Source organism: Gymnoscopelus braueri (genome assembly GCF_963280865.1).
Source record: "Gymnoscopelus braueri genome assembly, chromosome: 1".
In the NCBI taxonomy this organism is placed as follows: domain Eukaryota; kingdom Metazoa; phylum Chordata; class Actinopteri; order Myctophiformes; family Myctophidae; genus Gymnoscopelus; species Gymnoscopelus braueri.
In genome coordinates this window covers 20,234,208-20,249,187 of record NC_137603.1, presented here as the reverse complement: position 1 = coordinate 20,249,187, position 14,980 = coordinate 20,234,208, and positions in this window count along the sequence as shown.

Genomic DNA, 14,980 nt, shown 5'->3' with positions numbered 1-14,980 from the left:
TATATTCTCATTAGAAGGAGGATGTTATGATGTAACAAATGTCTCTCGCTCGCTGCAGGGTCATAATTATTTCAGTAAAATGGGATAATCAGATTGAGTAGAGTTCCAAAATAGTCTTCATGGAACATTTCTATACTGATTTGACACAGTCTGTAAGTATTGGGATGGGCTCACGTACCCAAAGTATCTCCTCCAAATCTCCAACCGATACATCTGGTGACATTATTCAACGTAGGGGCCACACAACGGAGAAATCCTCCGCTGACAACCCTACGTTTACCGCTTTGAAAACCAATCCTCATAGCGACCCAATACGAAGGACCGCCGGCCGGCCTAAAGTCTTTGCATTGGTCCTGCAATATAGTTTTTTTTTTATCTCTGAAATGTTTTATCCCAGTTCCTCCATTGAAATTAGTCGTCACTAACCATACATATCAGTAGCCAGAGATCTCCAATACCTCTGGCTACTTGAGACAATCTCGGGACAATTAACTGCTTGTAAAATGCTTGTCTAAAATAGTGAACAGATGGACCACCAACCCACCAACATAGCCTTCCTTAGACCCCTTGCCGCAAGTAGAGCTTAAAAGAAAGAAGGAAAGAAAGTAAGTAGTAATCCATTACAACACAATATGTTGCTCAGAGCAGAGATGACAAAACACATCAAAACCACAGCCAGGGACATTTTTTGAAGCACTAACAGTTTCTGGTCCCCTGACATGCATTGATTCTATTCATTCAATGTTCAATAAACCATTCCCTCCAAGCAACGTACAAGCCTGCTCGCCTCCACCCATTCAAAACACCCTGGACATGCTTCCGTGCAAATAATGTGAAAACACACACACACACACACACACACACACACACACACACACACACACACACACACACACACACACACACACACACACACACACACAGCTCAAGTACACATGCACACTTACACTAACACTACAGTGTACACACACATACCCATTCAAGAAGAGCACAAAACACGATCAAGTGTAATTCTTCGTCAGCAGTATTGTACTGTGACATTTATTGCCCATGCCTGGAAATTGAATTGTCTCTTTACAGACATATCGCTTGAATAATCGACCAACCGGGCAGGTTCACAAAATTGAAGCACACGTAACGTGAAGTATGCATGTGAGAAAAAAAGGGTTGAACCTCACATAAATTGCAACAGAAAATCTGATAAATGTTTATTACTCGTAAATGTCTCCTCTATAACATAGAGCCATGCCGTTATAACATGGCATTCCGATTGACATACCCTGCCACCACTTATCTGCTTCCTAAAAGAATATTTGAAAGCAAATCCACTAGGCCTATACAAGCAGGGGTGGTAGTATAGCACGTTAGAAGTACCACACGTGTAAAAACGTGTTTTGTTTTGTTTTTGTTTTTAATAAGGAATGAGTTGCATAATTTCCGCGTTCCTTTGTACTTCTACTCTTTACTCAAGTATATTTTTTAGCCAGTAATCCACTTTTTACTTCGCAACATTTGCAAATATTAGAAAGCAAAGTAACTTGTACTTGTACCTTATTAACCAGATACGTTTATTTGAGTAGGTTTGGGGCTCTCTTAGCCTTTGTCTTCCAAGACTTACGCACAAGCAGAAAAGCAACCACTGCCTTGTGGATGAGTCTGGGAAGACAAAGGCGAAGGGAGCCCACCCTCAGAGAAAAGCAACTATAAGTCTGGGAAGACAAAGGCTAGGGGAGCGCACCCTGAGATGAAAGCAATCTGATTTCCCAGCCACTATGGGAACACACAAGTTACTGCATGCTTAGATTGCATTAAATAGACAACAAATATGCAGACCTGAGTACATTTCTCATCTCTCTGCGTCGACATATCTGCTTTAGTTGCCGTGGTAACGACGTAGGCGTCATGACTTTTATCTTATCTTATCTTTATATTATCTCTTTATATATGTTCTTCAAATTCTTTATTTTCCTCTGACACTGCAGGTAGGACCTTGTGAACCCATTTTCTGCCATGCAGCGAGATATGTCTTCATATATTGCCTTGTTCCTGTACATTCTTGCAAGTTTCGCTTGTACTTAGTCATCCCCCTGAAGTACCGAGGAGACATTGAATTTCTCAGTCTGTCCAGGAGTGCTGCTTGCCATTTCTTACAGTATGTAAAACTTATGCTGCACTCTTGTTTTGTTTTCATTACACCCCTTGCGCTCTCGTAAATCTAAATCAATTCTCACGTTCTGTAATGACGTCAGTGGCACTCGGGTCATGCTGCAAGTGACGTTCTGAACAGTTTGACATGCAACTTGGCTGGTTAGAGCATAGAGTTAAAAATAAGGGTTAGAGCATAGAGTTAAAGGGTTAGAGCCATAGAGGTATAATAAAACTGGTTAGAGCAGGTTACCCAGAGGTTACCGCGTTCAGACTGAGACTCATCTTTAGAAATTTGAATCAGATTTGAAACCACCTCTGAATGTGGCTCAAGTCGGATTTGTAAAAATCGGATTCCATGTGACCTGTCTCTGTTCAAACTTCATAAAACAAATCAGATTCCAATCTGGATATGGCATAGATCTGATTTAGGCTGGATTTGGCTGCCAGTCTAAACAGGGCCAAAGAAGCCTTGTCTGGCAGTGGTGGACAAAGTATATACTCAAGTAAATACTCAAGCATTCAAAAGTACAAATTATGAAGTACATTTTCTTATTAATATAAATGTGTTGCTGTATTGGAATTTAGAACATAAAGAAAAATTGTGAAAATAGCCGATCTACAAGCTCACAACGCGACGCAGTGTGATGCAGTGTGAGCTTCTACAGTCGATCACTTATTTTCACTATTTGAAATCGGGCTTAAGTAGTTAATTCTTAAGTTTGGGTCCCAAGAGTCCCTTCCTAGAAATGTAGTGGAGTCAAAAGTACAATATTTCTATTTAAAATGTTGCAGAGTAAAACTTGTGCTTGCAAGGGAAAAAAGTACTTAAGTACAGTATTACTCAAGTAAATGAACTTAGTTACTGTCCACCACATGTGTCTGGAACATCAAGGCTATCAAGCAGCAGCGCAGCTGGGTCCCCTCTTCATCAGTGCAATAGCTGGTCACAGGTGTGACAGTACCTCCCGCCTTTATGGCATTGGGAAAGCAAGCACCCCTCAGGAAATTCATAACCATTCACGACTTCCGTGAGCAACGGAATGGTGTTTGACACACAGTCAGCTTCCACAGCAGATGTTGTGTCAGCAGGAGACAATGTTTTGTCAGAGATTTTCTTGAGTGGTGACACTACTGATATTGCATGAGTTTGATATTGCGTGTGTGTGTGTGTGTGTGTATGTGTATATGTATATAATATATATATATATATATATATATATATATATATATATATATATATATATATACGTATAAGGTTTTCTAGGTATCAAAAAAATGGATGTGCAAAAATGTTATGGCAATTACAATTCAAGACTTTTTTATGTTCATTGGAGTGTCATCCATTCCCTAATAATATTTATATTCATGAATAAAGCTAGTAATTCTGTTTTATTGTCATAAAATGTCATTCAACGTTAAGCGTTTAAATTAAATCAAATAACATGATACCCTTCTTCACAATCACAAGGTTATATCAATGCTTAGACTGTCAGAAATGGTATTACTTTGTATTACTAGGAAAAAATACATTATTTTATTTTGAATACCACATATTTGATGTGTCACTGGTACAACGCACATGTTGTTGAAGGTTTTTACAAAAACGTCCTCCCTTACACTGAATTAAAAAAAAGGCTATGAAAATATTTTTTACCTCATCCTTTGAGATCCTTTTGTCCATCTTAGTCAACAAAACAAATGTATTGTATTTTAATGTATTATTATTATTTAAAATACTGGCGTTACACTGAATGACTATCTTGTTACTCTGAATGACACATCACTACAGCCCATAAATACGGATTACATGTGATTCCTGCAGCAATAACAAGTATGGCCCTATGAACCATTATTGCTAACGACACTCTTTTTTTAATCAAATATTTTGGGAGATTTGGTCACCTCAGCACATTGATAGAGACACTTCAGTCTGTCCTCTTTGTTATGATGACACATACTGTAGTGTCACATGATTAACAACATGTAATATGCTTTAAAATGGCATTTGTACCTCTCTTGCGCTGAATGACATTGATGAAGCACAAAATCCGTTTTAAAAAAAAACATTTTCTAGGTTCAATATATTGCCGAATTGGAGGACAATCCCCGTTGGCCTACCATCTGATTGGCCTGCCTGACCTGTCTGTCTGGTTTTTTTCCCAAGACGATTGGTTTGTTTTACTTCTTGTCCCGCCCCAAGACCGAGGCACTTGATAAACAGAAGCAACGTGTTAGATGTGGAGCAGCTGTGACTGTTTCGGTGTGAACTGAAGCAGAGATTAATTGACAAGTAACATCATGTTATCTTTATCAAATTTGGACCAACACCTCATTCTTAGTAAGAAAAAAAGGATAGGTGGAGGCAGTGAGCTGAAAGGACAAGAAAAAGGCAGAGTCTGCATGCTGTCCCAAGTAAGTTACACAAACACCTGGAGAATCGTTTAATGTTACTGAAATAAGTTGCTGATGACATACTGTATATTTTCCTTTTGACAAAACAATACAATTATGTTTATTTTTGCATTTACCATAGTATAACATTATTTTAGGTCTTTTATTTATTTGTGACTGTTTATTTTATGTTGTGACTGTTCTATTGGGCACATATTGAATGATGTATTGTGGAGCAAATTTTAATGAAAATATTTAATGTTGCATTGTGGAGCACATTTTAGTGAAAATATTGAATGTTGCATTGTGGAGCACATTTTAGTGAAAATATTGAATGTTGCATTGTGGAGCACATTTTAGTGAAATTTTGTAATGTTGCATTGTGGAGCACATTTTAATGAAAATATTTAATGTTGTATTGTGGAGCACATTTTAGTGAAAATATTTAATGTTGCATTGTGGAGCACATTTTAGTGAAAATATTTAATGTTGCATTGTGCAGCACATTTTAGTGACAATATTTAATGTTGCATTGTGGAGCACATTTTAATGAAAATATTTAATGTTGTATTGTGGAGCACATTTTAGTGAAAATATGTAATGTTGTATCGTGGAGCACATTTTAGTGAAAATATTTTATGGTACAGTATGTAGGGAAGATACAAGCACAGGACTGGATGAATATCTGGAGGGCTTCTGTTATGCTTGTGTATAATAGATTTCTGTTGTGTGACTGCCATATGGATTAATGATCTTTAGTGATTACTTAGTCCATGTGGAATAGAACAATGCTGTGATTGGATTAATATGGAGTCTTCCTGTGACATAAGGTGTATAGAAGTGACTATTAGGCCTACAGTACAGTATGTGACAGTGACATACTATAGAAGAAGTGTGAGTTGAAGTGACTATTAGGCGTGCATGCGTGCCCGCGCATGTGTGGGTAGGGTGGCCTGGAAGGCTGTGTGACTCCCGGCCTGAATTACTGTCCCATTCCGGCCCTTATATGTTGCTGTAAACACTAGCACAATGATGCCATGCGTGTTCACTTATTTTTTAGGATGGATTTCAACATTCTGACACTTTAAAGCTGAATAACAAACATCAAATTAATAATTTGCAGTACAAAAAAATGTAAACAGAGCTGTGTTATATTGCAACTTAGAGAAAACTAACAAAATAATAAGAATTGTGCATTTGCATTTTGTCAGAAATTGTTATACATCCACATTGGAAAGGTGAGCTTGGGATAACGTTTTGAAACAAATTAGAAGCACATTTTTCAAATGTATTTAAAATGTTCAAATGTGTTTAAGGTAGTTGCTCTGTTTGTATGTACAGTATTTCTATATACCGAGATCACAGTGCAGACAGACAGACAGTGCAGGAATACACACACTAGTTATCTTTAAGGTGGTTGTATTCCATTTTGACATCCTTCACCTATCACAACAACTCACACATCTTTCTGCTGTGTTTGCACATTGTTGCGCTTCACCTGGCAGATATCGCTCACTCACTCAGGCCATGTATCATCCATCTGTGCTTAATGTTTGTGATGTGCTGCTGTGGCCCTATTACGATGACCACAATCTGGGAACCCAGAACCAAATGAGAAGGAAAAACAGCGCCCTCTGCTGTTTGTACTATCTCACTTGGCTCTGGGACAATGACGACGTAGCACCTGTGCGCAAGGAAACCGGGGTTTTGGTCTGCCTTCAGCGTTTCACTTCCGGTGGTGCGACTATGTTTTCATTCCCACTAACAATATGTCTACACGGAACACTAACACCACATCTCCCAGAGAACATGGATCGTTTTGGTTATAAGCCCACTTGTTTCTATGATAAAAGAGCAAGTTAAAATGTGAATATCTTTTCGTGGTTTTGTCTGCTCCGCGGACGCTATTGTTAAATTAGTTTCGGTTGGTTTCGAGTGGGGAATGATCGGCGGACACGTAAATCCTGCCCACTACATTTGATTGGGTAAAGCGCGGCCTGCTTCCTGATCTGAAGGCACGCCCACTTGTAGCCCAGTGTGTACACGTTATGACGAACCTTCACGACAGATTCCAACGCAGAGCAGAATCTGTTCTTGAGAGATAGTCTGGTTCACTATGTAATTTTGTCGGATTTTTTTGAAGATTTGCAAAACTATACATTTTTGGAAAGGTTATTGTCTAAGGAATCAGAAAATCAATGTTTGCATTTGCCCAGATGTGTATATGGCGGCCATATTGGCAATTACAAAATGGCCACCCTAAAATGTACGTTTTTTAATATCTCGGCCTCTAAATAAGCTGGAACATTGATTTTAACTCTTAAACCTACATTTTCAGTGTCGAGGAATCCAATGGTGGTAATTATAAAGCTACAAAACTTTACAATATTAACCCTTAGATGCATGACTGAGTCCAAAATGACCAGATGTGGTTGTTTTCTTGCAATATCTTTGTAATTAAAAAAACATTTATCAATTCATATTGAAGATTTGCAAAACTATACATTTTTGGAAAGGTTATTGTCTAAGGATTCATAAAATCAATGTTTGAATTTGCCCAGATGTCTGTGGCCATATTGGAATTGACAAAATGGCCGCCGTAAAATGTATGTTTTGTAATATCTTGGCTTCTAAATAAGATGGAATATTGTTTTTAATGGCTAAACCTACATTTTCAGGGTCAAGGAATCCAATGGTGCAAGTTATCATTTAATTTTTTGTATCATCCCATTGACATAATCCATCATATGGGTGAAAACAGCACAGCCCAGGCAGTCAGTCAGATACTAACTCAGTGTTCTTTTTATTTCTTTTAACTGTGAACTTTGGATGTTTGTGTAACCATCTTAAACATCATGACATGTGTAATCTTAGACAGTCTCTATCCATCATCATCATCATCATCACTTTCGTGCATCACAGCTTGGGAATCATCATCGTTCTGGCACTGGCTGCTGCACTGACACATTTCAGTACAGGCTAAGTCCTTAGCTTTGCAGGAACATCTGCCAGAAGAACAGTCTGATTTGCACTTGCATTGAACCATCTCAAGGATGGCCTTTGGAGCTGGGAGGACCTCTGTGGTCGTTGGTTTCAGCATGCCACCCGAGTGTTTGAAGTACCCATTTTGCAGGGGATCCAGCTGTGGATCCTGCAGCGCAATGGCTGCTTGTGCCCATGCCCTTGTTTGGACATGGACTCTCAAAATATGCTGTTTCAGAGCTCCAGGTGTTGGAGGGAGCTTGTCACTTTCTGCCCTGTGCTTGCAGAACAGATGCCATCGCAGTTCAGGGATTGTCTTGATGTTGATACCCTTGGGTGAGTAAGCTGCACATACAAAGGACTCCAGTGTTGACAGCATTCCTTCTGTCACTTCTGCTTCATCCAAAAGCATCTGCAGAGCTTTGATAATATCTCCATCCGTTTTGAGGTAGACCTGCAGCCAGGTTGCCTTGCTTATACGGGAGAACCTCCCTGTGTTGTCGGCCCCAGTGAATGCATGGAAGGCTGGCAAAGCCTTTGCTCTTTCTTTACCTAGAGCTCGCCACAATCTTCAATCTGCACAACACCAGAGGCCATAGAAATGGACGTGTTCATCAGCAGGAGGTCGTAGTTTGCTGTGACTAGCACTAAAACGTCCGTATCTGGGGAGAAAAATACCAACTGTGCATCAGGTGGGTTTCGCTGTGAAGCCAGCACAGCCTGGTGGATCAGCAGTGTGTCTGCTTCTTCGTGGTTATTTTCTTCAAAGACCAGGTCTTTGTTGCTCCTAGTGTATCTAGAAGCAGACGTGATGATCAGCTTGGAGGATCCCCTGTTGTACTCTAGTGTTTTGGTATCAAGATAGTCAGTCAGATCAGCCTTCGTCTTGTCATGGGAGAGGAACCTGCTCATCGGGATGTGTTTGATGGTAGGCAAGGCAACCTGGCTGCAGGTCTACCTCAAAACGGATGAAGATGTTATCAATGCTCTACAGATGCTTTTGGATGAAGCAGAAGTGATGGAAGGAATGCTGTCAACACTGGAGTCCTTACAGCTTACTCACCCAAGGGTATCAACATCAAGACAATCCCTGAACTGCGATGGCATCTGTTCTGCAAACACAGGGCAGAAAGTGACAAGCTCCCTCCAACACCTGGAGCTCTGAAGCAGCACATCTTGAGAATCCATGTCCAAACAAGGGCATGGGCACAAGCAGCCATTAATATGCAGGATCCACAGCTGCATCCCCTGCAAAATGGGTACTTCAAACACTTGGATGGCATGCTGAAACCAACGACCACAGAGGTCCTCCCAGCCCAAAAGGCCATCCTTGAGATGGTTCAATGCAAGTGTAAATCTGACTGTTCTTCTGGCAGATGTTCCTGCAAAGCGAAGGACTTAGCCTGTACTGAAATGTGTCATTGCAGCAGCCAGTGTCAGAACGATGACGATTCCCAAGCTGTGACGCACGAAAGTGATGATGATGATGATGATGATGATTATGATGATGCATAGAGACTGTCTAAGATTACACATGTCATGATGTTTAAGATGGTTACACAAACATCCAAAGTTCACAGTTAAAAGAAATAAAAAGAACACTGAGTTAGTATCTGACTGACTGCCTGGGCTGTGCTGTTTTTAACCCATATGATGGATTATGTCAATGGGATGATACAAAAAATGAAATGATAACTTGCACCATTGGATTCCTTGACCCTGAAAAAAGCCATTAAAAACAATGTTCCATCTTATTTAGAAGCCAAGATATTACAAGACATACATTTTACGGCGGCCATTTTGTCAATTCCAATATGGCCACAGACATCTGGGCAAATGCAAACATTGATTTTATGATTCCTTAGACAATAACCTTTCCAAAAATGTATAGTTTTGCAAATCTTCAATATGAATTGATAAATGTTTTTTTAATTACAAAGATATTTCAAGAAAACAACCACATCTGGTCATTTTGGACTCAGTCATGCATCTAAGGGTTAATATTGTAAAGTTTTGTAGCTTTATAATTACCACCATTGGATTCCTCGACACTGAAAATGTAGGTTTAAGAGTTAAAATCAATGTTCCAGCTTATTTAGAGGCCGAGATATTAAAAAACGTACATTTTAGGGTGGCCATTTTGTAATTGCCAATATGGCCGCCATATACACATCTGGGCAAATGCAAACATTGATTTTCTGATTCCTTAGACAATAACCTTTCCAAAAATGTATAGTTTTGCAAATCTTCTAAAAAATCCGACAACATTGTAAATCTAAGCATAAGGAACCAGACTAAGATCACGATGACCATGACGTAGTTGTCTCAACACATTTTTATGTGCCAAAGCATGATACAACCTCAATTCATCTACACCTCAGACTTCAGGATTTAAAAATGCTAATGAGAGCAAACAATGGTTAATAATGCAGATATATTCATGTCAGCGAGAGTGTGTGTGTGTTGTGTGTAGTAATCCTAATAGTTTAAGGTGACTGGCAGCCACTAAAGGATCAAATAATTGATTCCACCGGGATGGTTGGCAACACGACGCTATCGATGTACCTTCAACGGGACTCACAAGAAAAACGTACTTCCACTGTCAACCCTGAGGACAACTCCAGCACAGATCAATGGCAATAACTGGTTCTCGTCCCCCCTCTCTCTTTCTCTCCCTGTTCAATAACAAGGGGAAGAGGCCACACTCCATCTCTCTTTACTGTGATTGGTCTCTCCAGGCAGGGAGGCGGAAAACAAGATATATCTGTCATATTTACTCCTGTGGTGCTTATTGCTCTGTAATGTACTTTATTGACTCGTTGTGCGAGTCCGGGATAGATCATTGCCATCCATTGATGACCGTGATCCTTGGCAGTTGTGATGATGTCATAGATCAGTGGTTTAAAACCTTTTTCAACCCAAGGAGCCTTAAATTGATATACATTTGGCCGCGGACCCCTATCTGCAAATGTTTTGTGCCAGGGACCTCCAGAAGCAAAGATTTGAGTTAAAAATTTTCGCTTTAAAAAATATATGTATTCAAAGATATGCACACATGTTCACGATTTTTCAAAAATAGCAGATCTACAAGCTCATATAGCGCGGCACTCGGTGCCGCGCTATGAGCTTGTAGATCTGCTATTTTTGAATAGCCAAAGCCAAGTGGTTAAAATGATTGTGACGCTATGTTAACTAATTTTGCTGGGGACCCCCTGGTATCCCAACCAAGGACCACTGGTGGTCCCCGGACGACTGGTTGAGAACCACTGGCATAGAGGATGCAAAGAGCCAGGCGCTCTGTGGGTGTAGACCTTTAAAATCATCAGCAGGTCTCAGAGGAGCTGGGGACGTAACAATGACTTGTCATTGTTTTTTATCACGAAAAAATACTAATTCCTCCCACATGACAAGACAAAGGCCAGTGAAACTATTGTCCTGTGTCCATACTTTATATTATTTCCAAGGTTTTTGAAAGATGACAAGGCCTACAATCACGTAAATTATGACCTTGTTGAAAATAATTTATTAATTGAATTTCAGCCTGGTTTCAGGCCATTATATTCTACTGACACATGCTTAATACGCCTGTCAGATGACATCAAAGGGTAATGTGATGAAGGTAATTACTGTAGAATGGTCTTGTTAGATCTACAGAAGGCCTTCGACACAGTAAATGGCAATCTATTAACAAAACTTAATTGGTCTTAATGACACATCCGTCCATTGGTTTAGGTCTTACTTAACTGGACAGACACAGCCGTGGGGTGTGTGGGACCTGTATAAATAGCCTGCACTGGGGCCCGCCATATCTACTTTACTCCACTAGAGGACACACAGTGGAGTGAGAATCTTTAAATGGCTGACAGAGAATAAATTGTCATTACATCTTGGCAAAATTTAGTTTGTCTTATTCGCATCTACGAGATGCCTTCAGAAGGTGATTAGAATTAAAGTAATCTGTAACAGAGATGGTATTATATCAAAGTTAACTTAGATTTCTCTATTGGAATGCAAGAAATGTCAATATAAAGATAAAAAAGCTGCAGTTGTCGGCTTTGATCCAGTGTCACCTCAATCATGCCTGTTCTGCATGGTACAATGGTTTCCCGTTCTTCCAAATTTACAGCATAGTGTCTTGTCCTCACCCCTTGAAGGGCCAGACATAAAAATCATCTTTCAGATCATTCCTCTACCAAATCTCAACCAATCTCACCCCAAGTATTCTACGGTATATGCTTGCATGCTATAGCAAAGAAAATACAATCATATGTATATGTACAGTATATGTATATGTATATGTATTAGGCCTGACCTCGACTAAGTCGACTAGTCGACTGGTTAGTCGCAGGGGGTCTGAGTCGACTGCGTGTCTCTTAGTCGACTCTAGTCGAAATTTTTTTTTTTTTTATATATATATATATATATATATTTTTTTTTAAGGGGCAAAAATATTTTAAATTGTTTTTTGGCCAAGTCTAAAGGTCCTTACACACCGGAATAATCATGCGAATAATACGTTTTTCTTTTAAACCTTATAAAGTCAATGCAAGCTTCCACACCAGTTTCGCGGAGCGAAAAAAGCGTATTTTAATTATTCGGAACGAGTCTGAATTTTGCGTATATTCGCATATTCGCCGGTGTGTAACCGCCTTACACCTTCAACCACACGTAACTTCCACTTTATTCTTCTTATTCCTCGTCTTTGTATTGGTATTGTTTGAGTTGGAGCGCCTCAGTGCGGCTGCAGAGCTTCATGTGCAACCTCTTCCAGAGAGAGATAGAGACACTAGAAACTCTGCTGGAGACACAAAACAAACTGTGTAGACTTGGCCCTTAGAAAGAAAATTTATTTTGGCCCTAAAAAAAAAAAAAAAAACTTATTTTAATTTTTTTTATATTAGTCAACTGCCAGTCGACTATTGGCAATTAGTCGCCAATTAGATTCGACTAAACAAATCCTTAGTCGGGGACAGGCCTAGTATATGTATATGTATATGTATAGTGTGTATGTATGCATGTATGTATATGTATGTATGTATGCATGTATGCATAAATATACACACACACACACACACACACACACACACACACACACACACACACACACACACACACACACACACACACACACACACACACACACACACACACACACACACACACACACACACACACAGTCCTATGTTGCACTGATTGATTGATGTACTTTATTTAGTAAGACATCAGTACATGGAAGTACAAATTCACAATACAAGGTCTATTGTGATAAGGTCCCAAGCTTAAAGGTAGGGTAAGTGATTTACTTTGGTTAAAATAAGTGTTAAATACCGGTAGCTCTATATTCTGGTAGTACTCATTGCTATAGAGTGTTTGTTCAGTAAAAGGAGTCTTCCATGTCTCTCCAGCTCTTTATTAAACAGAAAATGCATTTTCAGTGCTCTCTGATTGGCTTAACATTTGTCACCTTGCATTGATACAGATTGTAGAACTACCAGGTACCATGTTGTCCACAATGAGGTCTATGCATAACATGCTTAATGTTATAATGGTTGTGCGAGCTGGACTCAGCCAGGTATTTCAAGCCACTGAATCTTCTTCTGAGAGATGAGTTGAACTTGATAGCCTGTAGTTCCACATAATTGTGAACCTACTCAGTTAGTTAGGGTGTGTGTGTGTGTGTGTGTGTGTGTGTGTGTGTGTGTGTGTGTGTGTGTGTGTGTGTGTGTGTGTGTGTGTGTGTGTGTGTGTGTGTGTGTGTGTGTGTGTGTGTGTGTGTGTGTGTGTGTGTGTGTGTGTGTGTGTGTGTGTGTGTGTGTGTGTGTGTGTGTGTGTTCCATTGTGGAACCTTGGGCCGTCAACCTTTACTTTATAGAGTGTGGAGCACTGAGGTAGTGCTCTAGTTAGAAGACAGGCCTTGATAGCCACAGCGTTGATATACTGAATGTAATAGATAAGATTAAGAACTTCAGAATTCTCCAGGCGCTCAACCGAACGTTTGTTTGCATGCAGACTTTGATGTGGAGCGAATTGCCTTCGTGATATATCGGGTCGTATTGTTTTAATATCATTAATTTGCTGTTCTTTTATTCACATATTATAGAGGGAGTCTCCCTGGTTTGTCAATAAAGATGCCTTGCCCAGGTGAACGGTAATTTCTGTATGTCGTCTATAAACTGGACTTTAGGGTTTTATTGAACCAAGAGTGACAGGACTGCCACGGCACATCTGTGTGTGTGTGTGTGTGTGTGTGTGTGTGTGTGTGTGTGTGTGTGTGTGTGTGTGTGTGTGTGTGTGTGTGTGTGTGTGTGTGTGTGTGTGTGTGTGTGTGTGTGTGTGTGTGTGTGTGTGTGTGTGTGTGTGTGTGTGTGTGTGTGTGTGTGTGTGTGTGTGAGACAATCTGAGAACCCATTCGATAAAAAAAAAAAAAAAAAGACCCTTTGTTTTTGCTTTTGGGGGCACCACCTCCTTTTTTGTGTAGAAACAGGAACTCGGTTTGGCTCCTCCCCTTTTTTAGTCCACTTCCTCCCGGGTGCTTCTGTGTTTATTCCTACTAACAACAACACTAAGGCAGTGGTGCTGACCGATTCTGCTGCTGAGAGATTAGTGTACATGTGTGTGCGTGTGTGCATGCATGCGTGTACATACATGTGTGTGTCTGTGCGTGCATGTGTGTGTGTTTGGTTTGTGCTCCAGGAGGTTTCTAATTACTGACCAAACTCCTCATCTAGAGCAAAGGCCAAGGCACCTGCTCATAACATCTGGTCATCTCACTGCAGAAATTCTGTTTGTTTGAGGTGTGAAGTAGACATGTACAAAGATGTAAAATAAAGAGCAGAGTGATTTGCATTCAAATGCCAGTGTGTTCTTAAAAGGACAAACCTTGGAAAGAGAAACATACAATTAATAATCTAGAGCCAGCTGCAAAACGAACAAAAACATGCCCTCTGCTTCATACATGACAATGACAGCATACTGTGCATGGCTGTCACAGTGCTGTGCATGCATGTCTTCAGACTGGCTATCAATGTGGGAAGCGTCAAATGTGGAAAAGGTGCCATTTATAATTGATTAACTCATTTTTATGCCGGGCTCTTCAAGCGGAGAGGACAGAAGACGGCATACTGTATGGTAAATGTAGAAGGACATTTTCAACATTTCCCAGTCTACTGAGAAATGTTGAAAATAAGCACGCTGACACCCACCAGAGAGTGGTCCATTAAAACGTTCTGAGGCAATTAGTGCTAGATTGGATGGGCTTGGAGGGAGAGGGAGCACAGCGTGCGTGCCTGCGTGCGTGCACATGTGTGTGTATATATATATATATACATACACGCACACACATTATATTGTATATATATTGTATGTGTTTGCTTATTGAATGGCACCTGTTCAGTGCCTGGCGTTGGTATGTTGATGTGCTGTCCCATGCCCAAGGATCAGGGAGCCGTCTGCGGACAGC